This window comes from Pagrus pagrus (genome assembly GCF_965226575.1).
Source record: "Pagrus pagrus genome assembly, chromosome: 20".
NCBI classification, from domain to species: domain Eukaryota; kingdom Metazoa; phylum Chordata; class Actinopteri; order Spariformes; family Sparidae; genus Pagrus; species Pagrus pagrus.
Genome location: NC_140207.1, coordinates 14,964,433 through 14,984,741, shown reverse-complemented (window position 1 = coordinate 14,984,741; position 20,309 = coordinate 14,964,433). Strand labels below are relative to the sequence as shown.

The 20,309-nt window shown below is 40.7% G+C and overlaps 1 protein-coding gene across 1 annotated transcript in view; it reads left to right on the top strand.

Moving 5' to 3' along the window:
- Positions 1–20,309, top strand: part of cntnap2a (contactin associated protein 2a) — a 316,263-nt gene that overhangs the window by 226,640 nt on the left and 69,314 nt on the right. The gene's annotated exons all lie outside the window — the stretch shown is intronic.

Below are 20,309 nucleotides of genomic sequence, written 5' to 3'. Positions count from 1 at the left end.
CAGAAAATAAGGATCTTTCTAGATAGAGCAGAAAAGTACATTAGTTGCACTCCAGCCTATTATGTCTTGCAACTCATGGACACACGTTTATTATTCAAAAACAGAACTATCTTTGAAAAAAACACGAGGACATCAGCACAAAAAGGAAGTTTAATCATGCGATGCAATGTGCACTCAATGCGGTTACACAAACACCCACACAATACATGTCTTATCTTTATTTTTTATTATTTCTCTATTTATGTTTTTTTTGTTCCTTTCGTAAGCTTCTCTGTTTGCTTTTTTCCCTCTTATCTGTTTTCTTCTCTGTCTGCCATATATTTATTCTTCTTTTTTATCTCATCTGCTCTCTGAAATGCTTGATGCTGAAGGGTGGGCTTCAGGCATCATATACAAAGGCACCACACACAAGCACAACACATATACACATTAATGCACTGAGAGCTTCCAACAGATCTAATATGTATTATTGCTCTGGCTTCATGTCTTTAAAGAAGAATTGCCAATCCAGCATATATATGTTTGTGTTGATGCTGGTGTGTGTAGCCTGTGTGTATGTGTGTGTTTCATAAGGTGCTTTGGCTGATGGACCAAATATAGTGAGCATTTTAAAGTATTCATTCCATTCAATGCTGATACATCTGGGAGGAGCGTGTGAGAGTGTGTCCGCACTTGTGTGTGTTGGTTATTATCACCGTGAGTTTGTCCCCTGTGGTTGTCCGTGCTCCTGATATTACCTGGTGGAGATTGTTGTCAGTCAGCAACATTAAACTGAACGGTCCTCAGAGAAAAAACGATGCATGGTTTGCATTCAAGTGGTTGAGGTTTTTGGTTGTAAGCATACTGAGCGATGATAAAATGAACCTGATAGCTTATTGATCTCCTTCGGGAAATTCTCATTTTCACGGCTCTAGGGATTCAGCGTGTTGCTCTACGGGATACACCAAGTTTTTGAATATCAGCTTGTTGGTGCAGCTACCTATTAAGTGAACACAAGGTCGTACATGTCCCCCCTGTTTATTTTTTTTTATCATACATTGTGTTGAGTTACTGCACCCACTGACCTGACCTTTAAAGATAAGACAAAGCTGTCAGCGATAAAACCTCATTAACTCCGTGTGATAATGATGTAGCCAGGTTTGTCTTTTTTCAGGTAAGTACATATTCATGTGCCTTCCAGCAAAATCAAACCTCTTCTAATCCACTATTGTCTTTTTCAAAATAAGTGATACAAAAGAGACATTTTTGGGATAATAACCTTTAAAGGTTAATGCTTTATATTAAGATCCTTTTAATAAGCGTTAGTTAATAGGTAATGCGCATGCTTGTTCGCACTTCAGATCTGGTAGCTGCAGAGACATGGTTAATTGTTAATGAGTGCATAATAACTTGCTAATAAATGCACCAACAAAATATGTGTTTAACTCAATAAAGCAACAAAACAGCTTAGTAAAGGTCTTGCAATGAACCCTTCATAAAATGGAATAAGAGAGACATTTCCAAAGAGCACCTGTATGTGATCACCATTTACACCCAGCGGTGCTTCCAATCCATTATCTTTAAGTGCTTGTCTTATAATCTAACAATAAATGTGTTTCTAATACTATTATTGACACTAATATAGTCTTATTAAAGCTGCTGTAAGTGTAAGTTGTAGTTTTAGCTAACCTCCTGTCCTTTTTTGCAGTCAGCAATCCCCTCCCTCTGCTCTTCATCACCATACTTGCACAACTCCTTTCATTTTTCAAGGCAGCTCTCTTTGCCTCTTTCTTTCCTTCAAGCCTTTTTCTTCTTCTTTCCCATTAGTGAGATATAACCAGATGTTACTTTCATTCAGCGTTTTTTTCTAACATGCATAGAGATGGAATAAGGTATTGCTGCTGTGAATAGCTGAAATCAGGAAAAACATTTGGAGTGCCTCATTCTCGGCATAGTGCTTATGTAAAAAACAGAAAATATTCTACAGCTGTTGCACCAGCCAGCTTGTATGTGGTGTATTTCGGTGTGTGTTTTAATTGTTTGTGAACTTACTGAGAACAAAGCAAGCACCTGGATTTTAGTTTGCATGAATCATAATTGGACCTAATCCATTGTGTACCTCTCTCACAGACCGAGACATGTTCATGCGTTGTTTTGTTGTCTGTGTTGTTTGGGATTTGATTTGTTGCTGGCGTTACGATAGTGGAGGAAAGCAAAACCAGTGACAGCTTCTTTTTCTTTCTTATTCCAGAGTTTGACAGCATTACATTAAGCACAACTGAAATCCGTGTCCAACTCCAAAAACAACTCCTAATAACCTATAAATTCAGACTTTCATGGTGCAGAGAGAAGAGAAGGACAGAAAGACGGACGAAGGACAGCATTGCATCTTGCAGTGGCATAGCGATGAGAAGAGGGAAGAAATCAAGAGGAGGGGGTGCGTAAGACAGAGATTGATGTGGAGTGACAGAGAGGAAAGAAAACAAGTAAAAGAGGGGAAAGAGAGAGAAGGAGGAGGGTAGAAGGAGGGGCAGATTAGTTTGTTTTCTGCCGCTTCCTCTGACACTGAAAGATATGTCGGTACTAATGTCCCAGAAAGCCTTGAATAACACAGCAAACCAATACATATCCCCCTTAATGGGATTTTCTAAGCTGTACTTGCTCCCTCTCACATGCACACACACACACCAGCACACCCAACCAAGCACATAGACATAAACAACACGCCATATGGTCGCCGCCTGGCGGAAAGATAAAAGGCAAATGGCAAAATAGAAACAGCTCGCTTGAGGAGTAATTATAATATTGTCTTCTCATTTGCCACGAGCTGAGGGGTTGATCTCAATTATGAGGCGTTCTAAGACAATCCTCCGCTCTCCATTTGTCCTCCCCAAGGTTGCCGGCGACAACGCTTGCACGGCGAGCTGTGGCGTACGACCACAAACCGATCATCAAACATTGCGGTTTCAGTGACTGATCACGCGAGCACGAGGATCCCGCTCCATTATAATGACATGCCTCCCCACATTTGCATATTCATACTAATGCACCCACTGCCTTTTTACCTGTCTCTCGCTCACACACACTCATATATACTATGAGCCATAAAGTATTCCCAGCATCATTAGTGTGTGTGCATGCAGCACGGTGTCTGCATCAGCAAGTGCATGGTTTATTGGCATCTGCGAGTGTGTGTGGCGATCACTGGAGGCTGTTTTAACACAGCTCTCGGATTACAGCGGGATATTGGGGCACAGAGAGATTAGACCAATTGGAAAAACAACAGGAGAAAAACAGAGGAAATATCACTCAGTGGCGCTAATGAAGCAACATAGGGAGGAAAGTTGATTATCCGACTTGACCTTGAGGGGATTTAAAACTAACCCAGGGAAAGTTAGAGGGACAAAGTTGGAGAAGATTTTTGCAGCTGTCATATCGAGAGGAGGGGGAGGATGTGTGTGTGTGAAGTAAACCTATTTTGCATGTGTCCATCATTGTGTACTTGTTTGTGATCATTTGTGCCACTGTGTGTGTGTGTGTGTGTGTGTGTGTGTGTGTGTGTGTGTGTGTGTGTGTGTGTGTGTGTGTGTGTGTGTGTGTGTGTGTGTGTGTGTGTGTGTGTGTGTGTGTGTGTGTGCGTGCATGTGCCTGGTTCTGCTTGTCATAAACTTAATGTCTGTGCGTGGCAGCGTGTTAATATCAGGTTGTTTATATCGATGTCAGTGTGTGTGTGTTTGTGTGTGTTTATGCCTGTGTCGATGTTAATTCAAGCCCATGACACATCTCTGGAGCAGTTTTTATCACACAGGGAAAATAAACAAACTAATGAATATTCATGATGTTTATCTTATCGAATGTTGGTGTACCATGCGACATTCTCTTGTAATTGCTCAGCTCCAATTGTTTGTGTGTGTTTTTGTGTGTATATTGCTTACGTGTTGGTACACACAGCCGAACACTGCTGTCCTCCTGGGTATCAACAGACGACAGATTTATCATCAGCTTGACATACTCCCAATATCTGAGTCTTAGATGTGGGCTCCCTAATTAATCTCATACTTGAAAAGAGTAAGCCAAGAGAAACATTTTAACAGACTATTACATGACACCTAATTCTAATAATTGTGCAAATAGAAATGAACACAAAACCTAAACACTTCAAATCAGTCAATATAGCTCTGAGAGAACTGTGATAAAGTGTGGCCTTGAACATTAAATTATAAATAGATGGTTCAAAAAATAACTTTAAAGGATGATGATGTTTTTTATGTTTGTTACTGTCAGCAGAGACTTTAAGCTCAATCAGCCCAATCATCTCAATCCTCCGTGTCATAGAGCTCCATTGTTTTGCAAAAGCAAATCCAAAGAACACTTAAATGACCCACATTGTAGCACCGAGTGCTCATCCCACCAGAGCAAAACAAATGAGTTTAATGTCTAATCAAATTGGTTGAAACGGTTGTGAGTTCCCCTCAGTACGACAACGTGATTGGCTGTTATTTTTCCAAGTTGGGCTGCTACGATTTGCTTTTGGGGGGAAGGGACGGGATGTGTTACAGACTTTTCTTGTCAAAATGCCTTCAGTGGTCTGTCTCTCTCTTATAATGCCTCTGATTACATGTACCTTCATTATGAACCTGGGCACTGTACTTTATTTTGAATGGATTTCACATACATTGTCCTGCACCGTAACTACTCGCTAGAAAACAAAATTGGCTACAGAAAATAGTCCTCAACACATACACGTTATTTTTTCATATAATAGTATATATAACGTACTGTATATATCAATATAAATAGTAGTATATACTCTCGACTCTCGATTTATCTATCCCTTTCAGTATGAATGAATGGGCTTGGGTTTGAGCAAAGTCAGAAAGTATTGATCATTTGTACCCATCAACTGAGCATTAGTGATATCAGTGAGGTGAGGTGTCTGCACAGAGCCCAAAGGATGCTTAGATACAGCCCCCACCCCAGACAGTCTGTTCATCCTGCTGCCATCCGGCAAGAGATACAGAAGTATACAGCTTCTTTCCTCAGGCTGTGACTCCCTTACTTCTTCTGCTAACTCATCCTCTGGACTGGACAAAATGTTTTTCTTGTGTAGCATAAAGGGAGTACAGCTTGATTTATTTTTTTGCACAGTGCTGTGTTGTAGAATGACAAATGAATGGACCTTGAAATATAGTATATAACCAGCCTTACCCATAAACCATTAGTATTGCAGTTACAGCAGAAGTAGAAGTTATTTCAATAATATGATTAAATTGTAATCTTGTTTAATGATGTGCAGAGTTTCTCAGTGCTCTCTCTCTATTAATTTGTGTCTAGAAGAGCCTCTGTGTCTCAATACTGTTGCCAGACGTTGTTTTAAAAGAGATGATTAGTTACAAACACTACAAAAATGATCAGGTGCTGAAAAGAACATATAAAATAATTGTGCAGTTTGCACTTTTTGTCCCAAAATTATTAATGATCATTGTTATTTGTGATATTTAATTATGTAAAGATTTGTTTCTCTTTTTAATTATGTATTCCTTTAGGACCCTTTTTATTGTATAATCTGAAGGAAAGTAGTCAATACATTTTTCCTCAGTTGGAAGAAATTATTTTTGGCGAGCACTGACAGAGCTTCCTCACCAGAAGCTCATCAGAGAGTGACAAACACCGTGGAGCTCTAGGCTGACGATGATAGAAAAAGAATTGGATCAAGAAAAAGCAGTCACCCGGTCCTGTAGGTAGATAAAGAGAGGGGGTACAGTACTCTGCACCCATATGGCAAGACATGGAGGTCTTGGACTGAATAAAAAAGCTCTGCAGGGACGTCAGGCAACAACCATGTAGTTGTTTTTGCATCATTAAATGTTGCACCTGGTGAAGACAGACAAGTCCAAACTGGATGAAAATGTAACTTGGAGGGAATAAACAGAAAGGAATTTGACGTGAGTCCAGACACGGATACACATTCATTATTTTAAGTCAGTAATTGTCCATTTCCATTCAACTGTACATCTGTTTTATACAGAAGTAGAAGTTTCAGATTTTTCTTGGTTTTGATTTTGATTTTTACTTTGGCTCTGCATATGTACTTGAACTTGAGTTAGTTGAAGTCAGAAGACGGCGAATTCTTTTACCTTCAACTTCTTTTGGTTTGGCACCTGTCTAATAAATATTTATACTAGTCCCTTATGAAAAGACCCAAAAGCAGGCTGGACATTAAAGAGACAGTCAATCTGAGTGAAAGTGGAGTTTTTTCTCTGAGGCTCCGCAAGATCCACACATATAGTTTGAGTCTGGGTATAGATCAAGTCTCAAAAAACGAACAGATGCATTTGCTTGCACAATTTAACTTTATATGTTTATGTAGATATAAATATTTACATTTTTATTTATATTTCCATGTCATTTTCCTCCTTAAAACTGTGCAATGAATGGTTCATATTTCAGCCTTTTAAAACTGGTTTCCTTGCTGATGTTCATGCAGTTTTTATGTTTCAATTAAATTCATCCGCACGTAGGAATGAGTTTTATCAAAGCCCCCTGAAAAGAACAAGAACAAAGCATCTTGATTCGCTTTAGTGTTTGCTGCAGTCCCAGAGTGCAATTGATTTGGATTACGATCTAAGAACAGCAGTCATATTACGCAACAGTAGCAGAACCTGGGCATTAGCTTTGTAGTTTATACCTTCACAGAAAAAAAACAGCAGTTAATGCTTGGCATCAACTGTAAATGCAAAGATGGGAACAAAGATGGAGCGGGAGTTTTAATGGGGTTTTCTTGTGCTGTTTTCTCTGTTTGCGAAATAGTTGTGTGGTTGTGTGCCAACAAGCTAATCTGAAAGAGAGAGACAAAGAGAGGAGGAGATAGTGAGTTGGATGAAATCTGTGATACTCATTAAACCATTAGACGGAGTAACAGCTGGACACCCACAACCATCTGCAGCATGTTTCCTCTCTAAACAAGACTGTTTAACCCGATCCTACACACACACCTCAGCACACAAACAAAAACTGCACAGACTCTTAATACTCTGGTACCGATCTGTCTGTACCTCTTTCTTTCCCACACACAGACTGATCTATGAGTACCTCTCTCACTCTCTATCACACACATACATGCACACACACACGGACACGCTGAACCTTCTCGCCCCCACAAGTCCTTAATTTTCCAGCTGTGTAGGCAAGCAGCAGTGGGCAGTTTGTCCCCCTGACAAGGGTCAGCGACCCGGGGGGAGAGAGCTCTCTGTCTCTCCCCCGGCTGCCTGGATGACTGGAGTGCAGGCGGCGAGATAAACACTCGAAGAAGGGAAAGGGGGAGGGAGAGGGGTGACAGGGAGTGAGGGAGATTTGGAGGGAGTAGAGGGCGGAGGAAATCGAGCGCAGACGGGTGGGATCGAGGGAGGGCGGCATACGGAGCGGGGAAACGAGAGAGCGTGATGAGGAGAGGAAGGTGAGTGGGAGGATGGAGCTGGGTCAGACAGGCAAGCTTGAAGGGTGGAGGTGAGGAGGAGAGTGGGGGGATAGTGGGGCTTGGGAGGGGGGACCCCCAGTGTGATGGATCACGATGTTAGCGGATAAGACGGGTGTTGAGAGGGGGCAGGCTTGGCTTGTCGAGAGCAGCTTTTGTCAGAAGACAACATGCACACACACACACACACACACACATACACATTCATGCCAACACCAAGAGAGAAGAAGGAACAGGAGCGTTGAAGGGCTAATGTATTCTTTTAGGCGTATCTAAGAAATAAGGGTGTGAGGAGGGTGAGAAGAAAGAGAGGGAGAGAGCAAGGCCACCCTTGCATAGTCCTTTTTGATTTATGTAGCACCGTGAAAGGCAATTTATATGTCTAACACACTATGAGGATTCCAAGATTTCAACCTGCCTTTCATGCAGATGCACTTCATTGCTCAAGAAAGTGCTCTACATGCATTTTCGCTCCGTTCTGTCTTTCTATCTCCAACACACACACACACATACATGAACACTCAGACACACAGATCGTTGACCCGACAAAGGTTGGAGCCATTTCCAATTTAGGTTTTCATTCTGTTCAGCCCAGAGTGATGCATCGCAGCGGACGCTCCTTACACACTTTTCCCTCAACCTTGACTTGGCCACCGCAACAACCCCACTATACAAAGCTTTACTGAGAGGCGATTAAGACATTGAATGACTTAAGCTCAAAGCAGTGCTATCATTTGGACAATGGATAGAAAAGTGTTTTTTGATATTAGGTGTTGCAGAGTTCATCTTAGTGTAGGTAATGGATTTCATATACCTGTGTTGGGTGTCTGCTGTGTAGAGTTTGACTTTTCACAGTGTAAAGTGAATTCACATCATTTGATTATACCGTGGGTGTATTTGAAGTTATCACATTTGAAATGCAGGAGGTAGCAGACTCACGATGCAAGTACATCTGCGTATGTCGTTTGTAGAGGTTGCTTAAGGAAATCGGCCTGAGGATCCTGACACACGAGCTAACCTCAAAGACCTCGCACCCACATAGATTGACTGATCAAATGCTATGCCTCTACTTATGGCTTCTATTTAAGGCTGCACTTGAACACTCCACAAAGACGACATCTGAAGGCCAGCTGATCTCTGGCATTCATGTACATACAGCTTCAACATCAGAAGAAAAAACTTCTCAGTACCCTGTATTTGTAATTCAAAATACATAATGTGAAGATTAAAAAAAAATCTCTTTCTCTCTCTAGTGTAACATTATTTGAAAATATAAACTGAGAATGTATCTGGTGAAATGTTTAGTTGGCTCTGTAAACTGAACTGGTGTTTTGGTTGTTGAAGAAGAGAAATGGTGGCCTGCAAGACAGAAATAAGGAGAAATGGTAGTCAACAATTGAACTGATTGTAAATTACACAAAGGGATGTAATGACCACCTCCTCCTGCTCCAAAATAACCAGTCTTTAATTGTGAGATTAAGTTTCTTTTGTTAAATTTACATTTTTTTCCATTCGAGTATAAATTAACATGGCCAAATCTCTCCGACCATGACATCAAGTTCTCATCTGGGCCTTGTTGATTACCTGGACCCAGACTAACTAAATCCCTCCCTTTTGTTATTCCTTTTTTCAAATTCACTTGTTACAAACCCCTGTGGTTTTAAATTATGCAAATTGTGTCTGTGGCTCAGCCATGTTTAGGGCTGCTTTCCTCAGCCCAGACTAATCCCATCCAATTACAGGAGCAAAGATTTTGATGTGATTTGTGAGCGCTCCTTTACTCACATAGGTACGTGTCAACTCAGGACAGCAGTTCAGTTCATAAAGTGTGAGTCCAATCAGATTGCTGGGCGCCTGATGTCCAAATTACTCCCTCAGAGGATAAACCACAGAGGTGCTGAACTCATAACCATAGATGTGTTCAACGAGCAAACAGAGAACACAAAGTGAACAATTCATGGGGGCTTAATCCAACCAAATTTGCTCATGCTCACAAATTAAAAGGCCCACTGCAGTGACCTCATCTCTTTATGTAAAACCCATCCAGATGCTGCACAGTCCCACAGTTCCCAACCTCAGTTTGTCCCACGGAAGCAGCTGTTGCTTAGCTGTTGTTTAAGTTGCTACAGCCCCTGAATAAAGAGAAGATCACATCCATTATCGCATAGTGTCAAAAACCAGAAAGTTAGATGAGAAGATCAGTTCCAATCGCATACAGTATCTCTCCAGTTTGCAAATAACAAGCTGGAGGTTTTTTGTTGTGCTTCATTGAAATACAGTTGTTAAGAATCAGCATTCATGTTGCTATGACTTGAGGTTGTATAATTGTATGATGAGTGGTGAGAAAGCAATATGTTTTAACTGTTGCTATTTAATATCAGAGTTGAGGTTATGCATCTTCAGAGATTTAGTCAATAAACCCTATAACACGTTGCGTAACCTGGCACTCATTAAGTAATCCAAATGTCGCACCAGATTTGACCATAATTGTAAAACATTAAAGTACGAAAAGATGAGAAAAAATTGCAGTTTGCCTTTTCCAATAAAACCTAATTCCTACTGTGTTCATTTATTTCTCCAGTTTATATTTCCCTTTCGACACACTAAAATTCTTCTTGGAGAATGCCTCTCCATTCTTTTACTGTTGTGTCATGTCATTGCCCGATTATTGGCCCCCTTTCTTTGCACAAATGCAAAATTTTCACAGCTGCTTGGAAAAAATGGTGCTCAGGTTATTTTCTTTAAATGCTTTCGCTCTCAGTTTTTATTGTAATTCGAGTAGGGACCTTCAACTTCTCACTAAAGGATGTATTGTTTGGTACATGGCGGTTTTTGTGCCTTGTGGAGTGGAAAATAGCACACCATCACAACACTCTGAGAAATATTACAGCCAGAGACTCTGAGATGCCATGTCGCTCTCCATCCGTTCTGCTTCAATGTGAAGCCATGGGTTTTTATATTGTCCTAGTTGTCAGCAACATTGCGCACTTACAATAGGTGCCACAACAGGACCTGATGTTGTCACAAAGCTTTCACACATTTCAAAAGGTGCCGTGCGTTTATAAAGACAGAAGTGGTGGAGTGATTGAAAAACAGGAAGGAGTACACAGTTAGAATGGAGGGAAGGATGGAAGTTTACACATTAAATAAAATGCAGAACAGGAAAACAAGGAGAAAGGAGGAACATGAAAGGTTGTACAGAAGTATGTTAGTGGATCGCTTCACTGATGTCTCCTGCTGTGCACCTCTGCAGGAGGTTATAAGGAGGCGACTGATGTTTCCGCACAACTACTCCCGACTGCTTCTTTCAAGGCAGTTATGGAATTATCATAATCCATTTTCAGGGTGCACTGGAAGACTCATGCCATGTGGTGGGCTGTAAACTGAGATTAGATTCACAGCTTGATATCGAGGCACCTCTGTGCGTGCAAATGTAGATGGGGTGTTAGTTAGAGTCCCACTTTAGGGGCCAGCACCTTCAAAGGACAGGATGTATGATGGTGAGGACATAAAATAGTAGGATGAATCATTGTGAGTTTCTCATAGACACTTTTTACATTGACGGACGCGGTGGTCGGTTTAGTGACAGCGCGTCAAAAATGTGGAGGGGCATCCAACAGTTGGAATAGCCCATACAGATTAGTTCTTAAAATGTTTGTGATTTCTTAGCCAGCCTCCCAAAACATATCTGGTGGTTGTCTAATAACTGTGCATGCGGCCCTTTGACCTCCTAGCAGCAGTAACAAAATCTGAAGTGGTCAGCTTGAAGATGCATGATTATACACAGGTGTGAAGGACTATGTGTCTCGGCTGTCCACTTGTATTTGGATCACCGAAATGTATTTTAAAGCCAAGTGTAAGTCAGAACTAATGGTGCATTTGAGCGGTCATCATCAATTTGTAGAGCCAGAAACCAAGGCACAGGAAGGATATGCTGGCTGTTTTTTTGAGCAAGTGAAGGCCACGTATGGAGGAGCCTTTAGAATATTGCAGCCTTGTCCGCCTATTAAGATTCATTTGTTCTTAAAATGCAGATTTCAAAGGAAGCAGCCCCTGAAATGAGACACAGCAAGTGTGTCTGAGTGTGTGCAAGCACATCAGCATGCGTGCATGCCTAATGTGCGAGTTCCTCAGAGTTTATCTGTTTGAGTATGCACTCGCAGTGTCTGCGTTACCATATAAGGATACTTGTCTGTGGCTCCCAGCTTGCCTTGGGCTATCCTGTGGTGTTTAAATCTGTGTATCATCTGTCATTTAGCCTTCTATCCCTGTGGCTCTAAGAAGTCTACTGCCTCCTCAGTGCTTTCCACCCCACAATGCTTCCACTACAATAACTCAGGCAAGCTAACAGGATCACATAACGTAGCATGACTATTGCGAACACCAACAGTGGATTTTCCTTTGTTGTTCAGTCTTTCTGTATCGGCGCTTCAAAATGTTCCGATTTCCACCTGCCCATCTCTTTGTCTCTGTGTGTCGTTCAACATCAAGCTTTCATTGTTGTCTCTCTCACTTCTTCCCTTTCTCTGTTCTCTCTCTGTGTCTGTTCCTGCTTTATTCTCTTCTCTGTGAAACAGCCTGAAAGATGAGCCAAAGCTTTTGAAAAAATAAGTAATTTTTTAAAAGATTTTCTTAAGCATCATTGCTTTGTTTGATTTTTATTTGTCTTGCACATCAGATGACCCCACATCCAGCAGCAGACAACACTGATCTTTCAATATTAATAAATACACTGTGAAAGGTGTCTGAAGTTAAAGGGATAATTTTCTAACCTGGTGCTGTGAAAGCTGCCACATCAATGGACCGGCTTTAACAAACCTGTGCAAGATGATTTTTGGCATTGTCTTCCTTTGTTGGGAAAAAAAAACACTAATTGGCATTTAAGTATTCTAGTAGTCTATTTTACTGATTATACTAATTGTGAAAAAAATTATGCATTCATTTCTGTGTTCTTGTTTGTCTACTGGATCAACTGCACTGTGTGACTCACACCTACAGTTATGTAAAACAATGTTAACACCTCTACCTCACACATGAAAACACAAGTCAGTAGATGAGATGACAAACTTGCTACTGTAAGTGCCGTGACCATTCAAGCATTCTAATGAGATTTTCAGGTATTTCTCAAGGGAACATTATACTGTGATACACGAAAAATGTATAAATTTTTAGTGCTGTCAAAACAAAGCTTTTAGTTCTTCTTCAAAGGCAGCTGTATGAATGGCTCTCAACATTTGATATCATAGCAGTCTGCAGGATTTGAGTGTTTTTTCTGCAAATTTCACTGATCATTAACTTTAAGACTTTCTGAATGTATTCGCAGCAGGAAAGCATAGCATGTTCTTAAGTCCATAAGATCTATTTTAAGCTGTTCTGCAGGAATGATATAAGTTGGGTTGACCAGCGCTACTACTTTTTCAGACAGTTTGATTGAAGAATCCCTGTTTTTCTTCCAGGGAGCAATAGCTTAACTGCACAGATTGCCGTTAGAGGCCGGTGATGAATTGCAAAAAGCAGAGAATTGAAATACTGCTCTCTCTCTTTCTCTCTCCTTTGGTGGCAAGCTGTGGTCGCTGGTGGGGTTTAGTTTCAGGGAAGAGGGGGCTCGCAGGGCAGACAATCATGCCCACGTTGTCACCCCCAAGGCCCCATGCTTCATCTCAATAAGCCCCTGTCTTCCTCCAGCTCCAGAGCTGTTGGAAATAGCATTTGGGATTTGTGCAGGTGTGTGTGTGTGTCAGTGTGTGTGTGTGTGTGTGTGTGTGTGTGTGTGTGTGTGTGTGTGTGTGTGTGTGTGTGTGTGTGTGTGTGTGTGTGTGTGTGTGTGTGTGTGTGTGTTTGTGTGTGTGTGTGTGTGTGCGTGTGTGTGTGTGCGCGAGTGTGCGTGGCTATGCCTGCCTGGTGTATGTGTCTGTTCACTTACAAAAACAACAAAGATTTCAGGGATTTCAACCAAAGTGAGAGGTCGTGTTTCATACTGTCAGATGGACTGCAGAGGAAGAGAGAAGACAGAAAAAGAAAGATGCAGCGCTGCAAAGAAAAAGACATATATAAAGTGTAAAGACTTATGACTTAATACATTTAAACAGATAGGGAAGTAAAGAAAGAAAAAAAGAGAAGCTGGAAACAGAGCAAGTCTATGAGGGAAAGAGATGAGTTCAGCTAGGTCATTGTTTCCTGTTGTGGTACATTAGCCTTTCACTCCAGAGCTCTGTTCTCTACTATATGTGGCCCAGCTGAGAAACAAAGAGAAATCGAAGATAAGTTCAACAGGGCGAAGGAGAGGAACACTTTCATACGGAGGGGATTGGCATATGAGCTTTAAACTTGCACTTTTTCCCACGTCTGTGTCCTGGATTCATTCTCATCTACTCTTAGCTCAATGCAGCTGAATTCATGAGGCTTTATCGGTGGGGAGGTTACATAAGAGAAGTTGCCATGGAGTGGAAATACATTGAGAATTCAATAGAAGAAGAAAAACAAGGAGCATCAATTGTGCTTTGCTGTGGCTTGTTAGCGAGGAATCTGCCATATTCAGCTCCCAGACCCCTCCAGTGTGATCTAATATCAGTATTTCTCTTCTCAAATATAACCCCTCAGTCCAATTACTGTATACTCTGTTTCTTGCTCTCTCTCTCTCACCCCCTTATATGATTTCTGTTTACTGTTTGCTGCCAACAATCATGAAGGTCATGACAGTCCATCACCTTTGCTAGCCACTGTTCCGCCTCTCTCAAAACACTCAACTGTTTGGTGTATGTAAATGTACATGTCTGTCACTCTACTGCACCGTTTGTTTAAGAGTGTGTCTTCATGCTTACTGTATACCCGCCACGCCTGCTGTCATGGCAGTAAACTTACAGAAACCCAGTGGTGACAGAATCTCCCATACTGTAACTGCATTACTGTTGAAGATGATAGTTGTTGTGTGCTATGGATAGTTTGCTACAGTGTTCATGTTTGACCTGTGCATCACAACTTGTGACGGGCAATTAGTCCTTTTGTTGGAGATCTCAAGAAAGGATTATGTAAGTTCATGTTATGCAAGTGAAAAAACATTAATACATTTGAGCAAGTACACTATTAATCCACCTACATACAGCTATAACAGAAAGTAAGTTGTATATAAAAAAAAAAAAAAAAGAAAGTTTGATAAAGTCATGAGATTTAAATATAATGGCTGCTTCATCACAGATAGATGTTGTCATTAATTCAGCTATGAAGCTACATATATTAACGTTTAGTATCACTTTTCATGCAGTTCATCCTCCTCTTTAATACAATGCAGAATATACCTACTGTATCACACTGTCCCACATAGTTTTTTTGATGAACACACTTTAGGGATCAGATACTGTAAGTGATTTGATGTGATGGTGTTGAAGGCATTTTCAGAGTCTATATGCTCGTTTCAAGGATAACAGCTAATTATTTTAAATGACCCCCACCTTCATCCTCCATTAACACCAGCTTTTACAGACGCTGACACTCAATAACCGTTTGCACTGCCAATAGTGTTTAACTCCGTCAACTGTCACTGTCAACTATATGCCCCCTCATGACTATATTAATTTGGTAGTGTCCATGAATATGCGTTCAAGCATGTATGCCTTGATTAAAAGATGTCAAAAGGTGATACAGCACTGACAAGGTTGCTTCCATACCGTACAGAGAGCCCCCTTCCACACTGAATGTAGCCTATCACTCATCAGCCATAATATTCCTACGAAACATATTCCTGGAATGAACTCCAGGAATTATAACAGGGGCTTTGTCATTTGGGAATGTCAGAGCTACAGGACAACTTCCCTTTGGCAGCCAGTGATCATGTTCCAACAAGCAATTATTCCTGACCCCCTCGTCTTGTATTTCCCGCAAGCGCTCAGAGAATTACATTTTCATTTTGCTGCAAGCACCTTGATGCATTGCTGTAATCCACCAAGTGGCTGGAGTACATTCAACACAAGGATAGAGCTGTGGCTGTACCTAAACTGCTAATATCATAAAACCATGATTGGAGTGTGAATGTGGTATATCAATACACTGAGGTTCAGCATATGGACACAAGAACTGTACTGCATATTATGAGTGTCTTATCATGAAACCCTCCAGCAGCTCTTTGTAGAAAACATTGCAATTATGTTAATGTTATGGGATCTTTTATTAAATTTCTGTATATAAACAGAAGTGATGTCTAAGTACCAAACTTCAACAGAACGCTTTTTACATTTTTAAACACGCTTGGTGCTGTTGAAGCACTTTGTTGAGGCAAGCGAGAAAGTGTACAGTATTACATAATGTTTATGACAAAATACATATAAAATGTTCCTCCTGTGTTATACAATGTTGACGTACAAGGCCAATATCTAGACTTGGGAAGGCAGATTTGTTTTTGTTTCAACACCCCTCTCATATGAAGCAACATTCAGAAGAAGTTACTTGTGTACGTCCGCCTTGTGTACCGAGAGACTTGAAGGCTCTATCTGTTTTTGGATTTGGTGTTACATGTTTTGATTGTTATGTTAAGGGTGAGGATTGAGTTGTGGTCTACTATACGTGTTTAAAAAGGAAAATAACATAGAGCAACAGATTGTTTATATTAGCACGTAAAAAGTAAATGGTAACAAGGTGGGAAAACATCACATTAAAGAAAATGGAAGAACTCATTATATATATAGAAGATATGGGGCAGAAATCTCCCTCAAGATTTGGTGTGCAGCAGTAACAAAAATGCAGTGAACAGTGAGGGAGAGAGTGAGAAAGAGAGACTGGATATTGACGAAAGACTGTGAAACAGTATTTAATTGGGAACATGCGTGGATGTGCAATGTTACAGCTGAGCTGTCAGGCATTTATAAGTGCACATACTGCAGTCATGACAGCTCTAACTATGTAGAACTTCCATGAGAGAACATAAACTGACAGCTTTTTTGACATGTTTTGATTTTATTTTTTTCTCCATTGTTTTGTTTTTTCTCAACATAGCAGTTTTATTTAAGTTATGAGGGATTGTTGTTATGTCCCTGCATTTGCAGTTACATGTACCCATTCTTACACCTCTACCTGTATGTAGATCCACGTTAACACTTCTGTGCTTACCGTGTTATTCATGTAAATATAGCCTGTTACTAAGTGACATGAGTGTTTGCTCTGTCAGTCATTACAGCGTTTGATTGACAGCTGTTTATGGAGTCGTGACTATGTTCCCCGGAGTTGATATGTGTGACCCGAGTAGAGACAATCCCCCTCCAGCTGTAAACCAAGCACACATACATAAATAGATGATGCCTTGAAACTCTCTTTCAACTCACAGTGTGAACTCGTGTGAAAGTTTTTGTGAGGTGTGGGCATGTGATTCATCTGTCCTTTTTAACCGCTCCTACTTATACAGACCATTTAGTTTAGAGATAATGGGGAGACGGTTAAAGGATTATAGGATGATAATTAAGTTGTGGTATTGCTGTTTCCTTGTTATCCGTGTGTTTACATTAATAAGCCTGTTTGAATGGTCATGCCTGAGACCGCATCTGATGTATACGGGCATTAGGGCACATACATGTATGTATAAGTATGAGCCTGCATGTGTGTAAGTGTCGTCCCTCGGGGAAGGTCAGGGACATTAGTAAGATCAGTAAAGCGGTCTTGTTCATTTTATTAACTGTCTCCCTGATTACATCTTGCCCCAGGGTATGCTGCCTCCATTAGCCAGGTCAAAGCATGATTACACCAGAATAGATTAGCGTTCTATTTTGCTCACTTAGAAACCGCTGCGGAGGAGTTAGACCTTGGATACTCTAAGGTGAATGTATATACTGGAGACTGACTTCACTGTGTTTTTTTGGAAAAGAGAGCATATGGGAAAGTCGAAGGCTTAGCCTTAGACCTTGGCACATTTTGATTAGATTTTTTTTGTTTTTTTCAATCTGTGTCTGTGAAATAAGCAGCCTTGTCCTGCAGCAAAGAATATAAAGGTTACTCAGCTGATGATTTAAAGGTTAAACCGTCTGTTTTTGGTTTCAAAAGTAGCTATCAAGGGATAATTGCAGGGCCTGAAAGATGGTGTAAAATATAACATAAATAGGAGTTCTACTAATTTTTAAATTGCTTACACATAATTGAAGGCAGAGAACTTGTATTTCAAAGAAGGATATATTAGTAAAGTACTGAGGTCTACCCGCGGCATATCCTCATTCTGACACTGCCCAACATGCCCCTTGTTAAAAATGAACAAATGCCCCACTGGCGATTGTCTGTATTGACTAAAATGCTGAAGCTTGGATTGATAGGTACTGTCAGGCCTCTACATGCTGTGCGCCAATGGGGATTTCCCGGCTTGAAATTCAGATGGACGGATACATGTGACATTTCTAAACTCAATTTTCAATTATGGACGAGGCCTCCTCTCCAGCTGCCTACAGTGAGCCCTGATAACTGTCTGACAGCTCCAACAAATGATGAAGGCCTGTCTGGAAATGATTGAAGCGTATTCATCATTAGCTCTCCTTTGCAGCGAGACAGGACCTGCAAACTTCAACTCAATCATAACGGCCCTCATTAACTGGCACAGCCTCACACACACACACACACACACACACACACACACTTACCCCACACTCAAAGCACTTAAATGCACTACCTGCTACAGTACCTTTTGGTGATTCATAATAGGTATGTACATGCTTTTATACTCTAATGAGATTTAAATCTACAGTCAAATATAGATTCTATTTATACCTCAACCATCCACCCCCATGCATAAAGTTACTTCTGTACATTATTGTCTTTCCCACACACACAAAAATAACCATGACAGTTAGCTGATCTGTTTCAGAGCTACCCAAACTTGCAGCAGTGCTGTCTGTCCTCATTGCAAACAAAGCCCTAACCCTGTGGGTCTAATTCATCAGGTGCTTTGTTTATAGTTGTCATATTTGTTGTCAAGCCAAAAAACCCAACCCAAAAAAACATTAAACTTGGAACAGTTTCCTGAATAAATGAATCCCAATGCTTCTGCCACTCATTGTCTCACACAGGGGTATACGTAGCGAGCAGCTGGTGTCCATAGTGTTAGAAACTAGAATGGCGATTCCTTTCACACAAACTATAGTAACTTTACCACCCAGTTTGACAAGTTCCGATCCCTAATTAGAGGTCTGGAAATGGAAACACAAGTTTCTGGATCTTATTAACAAGTGCTAACATTGGAGCGTTGCCACCACAGGCATGCATGCCGTATGTACTGTGCACACACAGTTGCATATCCTCATTTTTTTTTGTGGTTTGTGTAAGAGAAAGTATAGCTCAGTTTAAGGGGAAAATACACACATGTGCTCATTACACACATTAAGACACAACACAAATTTTCCGAACATAAGCCCCTTACTCTACTCTTTCGCATACCACGTTATCATCCTCTATGTGTCCTCATATACACTCCTGCAGACCCTTTCTCTCATTTGCACCTCCAATGAGCACGCCACAAATCTCCCAGACACAGTGCACTGCATTCGAGCTGTCAAACCAAACCAAAGCTCTCGCACTGCCCCCAGCCAACACAGCAACCAAACAGTGAGATTGGACAGAGAGCTGAAAAGTTTCCTAATTATGGAACATAGCACATCATTAAGACTCTGTAATAAGCTTCCAGAAGCCAGGTGCAGCCTCACCTGTCAGCCATGTCCTCATTACTAATATGATCATCATGTTCCCCAGGACATCATGGACAGGTTATTAGGGAATGATAGGCAGGTGAGCAACGCGTCTGCAAATAAATTGGCAATTCATTGCAAAATGTTTCAGGTTTTTATCTAAGTTCAACATGACCTATGCAATAATAGCTATACAAAACACAGCTATAGTAAAATTGTAGTGTTGATACAGTAGATTAGATTCATATAACCGCCTTAGTGTTTTGTCTGAAGCTTTGTTGAAGGGAAAATATTTTTATCAGCTCAACTGTGTCTGTTTGTTTGTTGGTTTGTTGGTTAATTGGTGGGTTGTTTTGTCAGCAGGATTACACTTTACACAAAGACAACAGAACAGATTTCCATAAAACTTGGCTGGAGGATGGGTCTCGGCCCAGAACAGACCCCACTAACTTTTGGTGCGGATCCAGATAAAGGGACCAGTCCAGGATTCTTTTTTTAGTTTAATTTGTACGTGTCATATGTATCTTATAGAAGGTTCAGTATAACACATTCACATAACATTTATATGAATTGACTCTCCTATCGGGAGATGGAGGGATGGTGGTTGCATTACAGCTCGGCGAGACAGCCAAGCCAGAAGCCACTTTTCAAGATGGTGCTTCAATATTAAGTAAGCACAAAAGAACTGGATATTTTTTACTTCATCAGTATATTTCCCAGCTGTGTTTGTGGCAACTTTACTGGATATTTTTTTCGAGACATTGGGACAATAACCAAGTGATTTCTGTGCCTAAACATAACCAGACCATAGGCACAGCGTCCTCACAGAAAGCATAACATTTGAAATTGAAAATAAACACAAGGTTAAATAAACCCGTGGTTTGCAGAAGTTTGATTATATCCTGTCGATTGGGTTGGACATCGAATACCTTTAAATGAAGAAGCACTGCTGCTGCCTCATGTCCCAACCTAATCACCATGATGTATTAAACATAATCCTATTAACCTATTACTGAATCCATTCACTATGCCCATTAATGCACTAATGCATATTTATGCACAACTTACTTGTCTGCACATACCGCACGGGTGGCATTAATATGAGCTCTTTATCTTTAAGCATTAACTGTTGCAGCAGTTTTCAGCGGTATCCGTTTTTCCTCATTAATATGCAGATCTATGCAGCAAGGTCTTCCAAAATCTAAAGG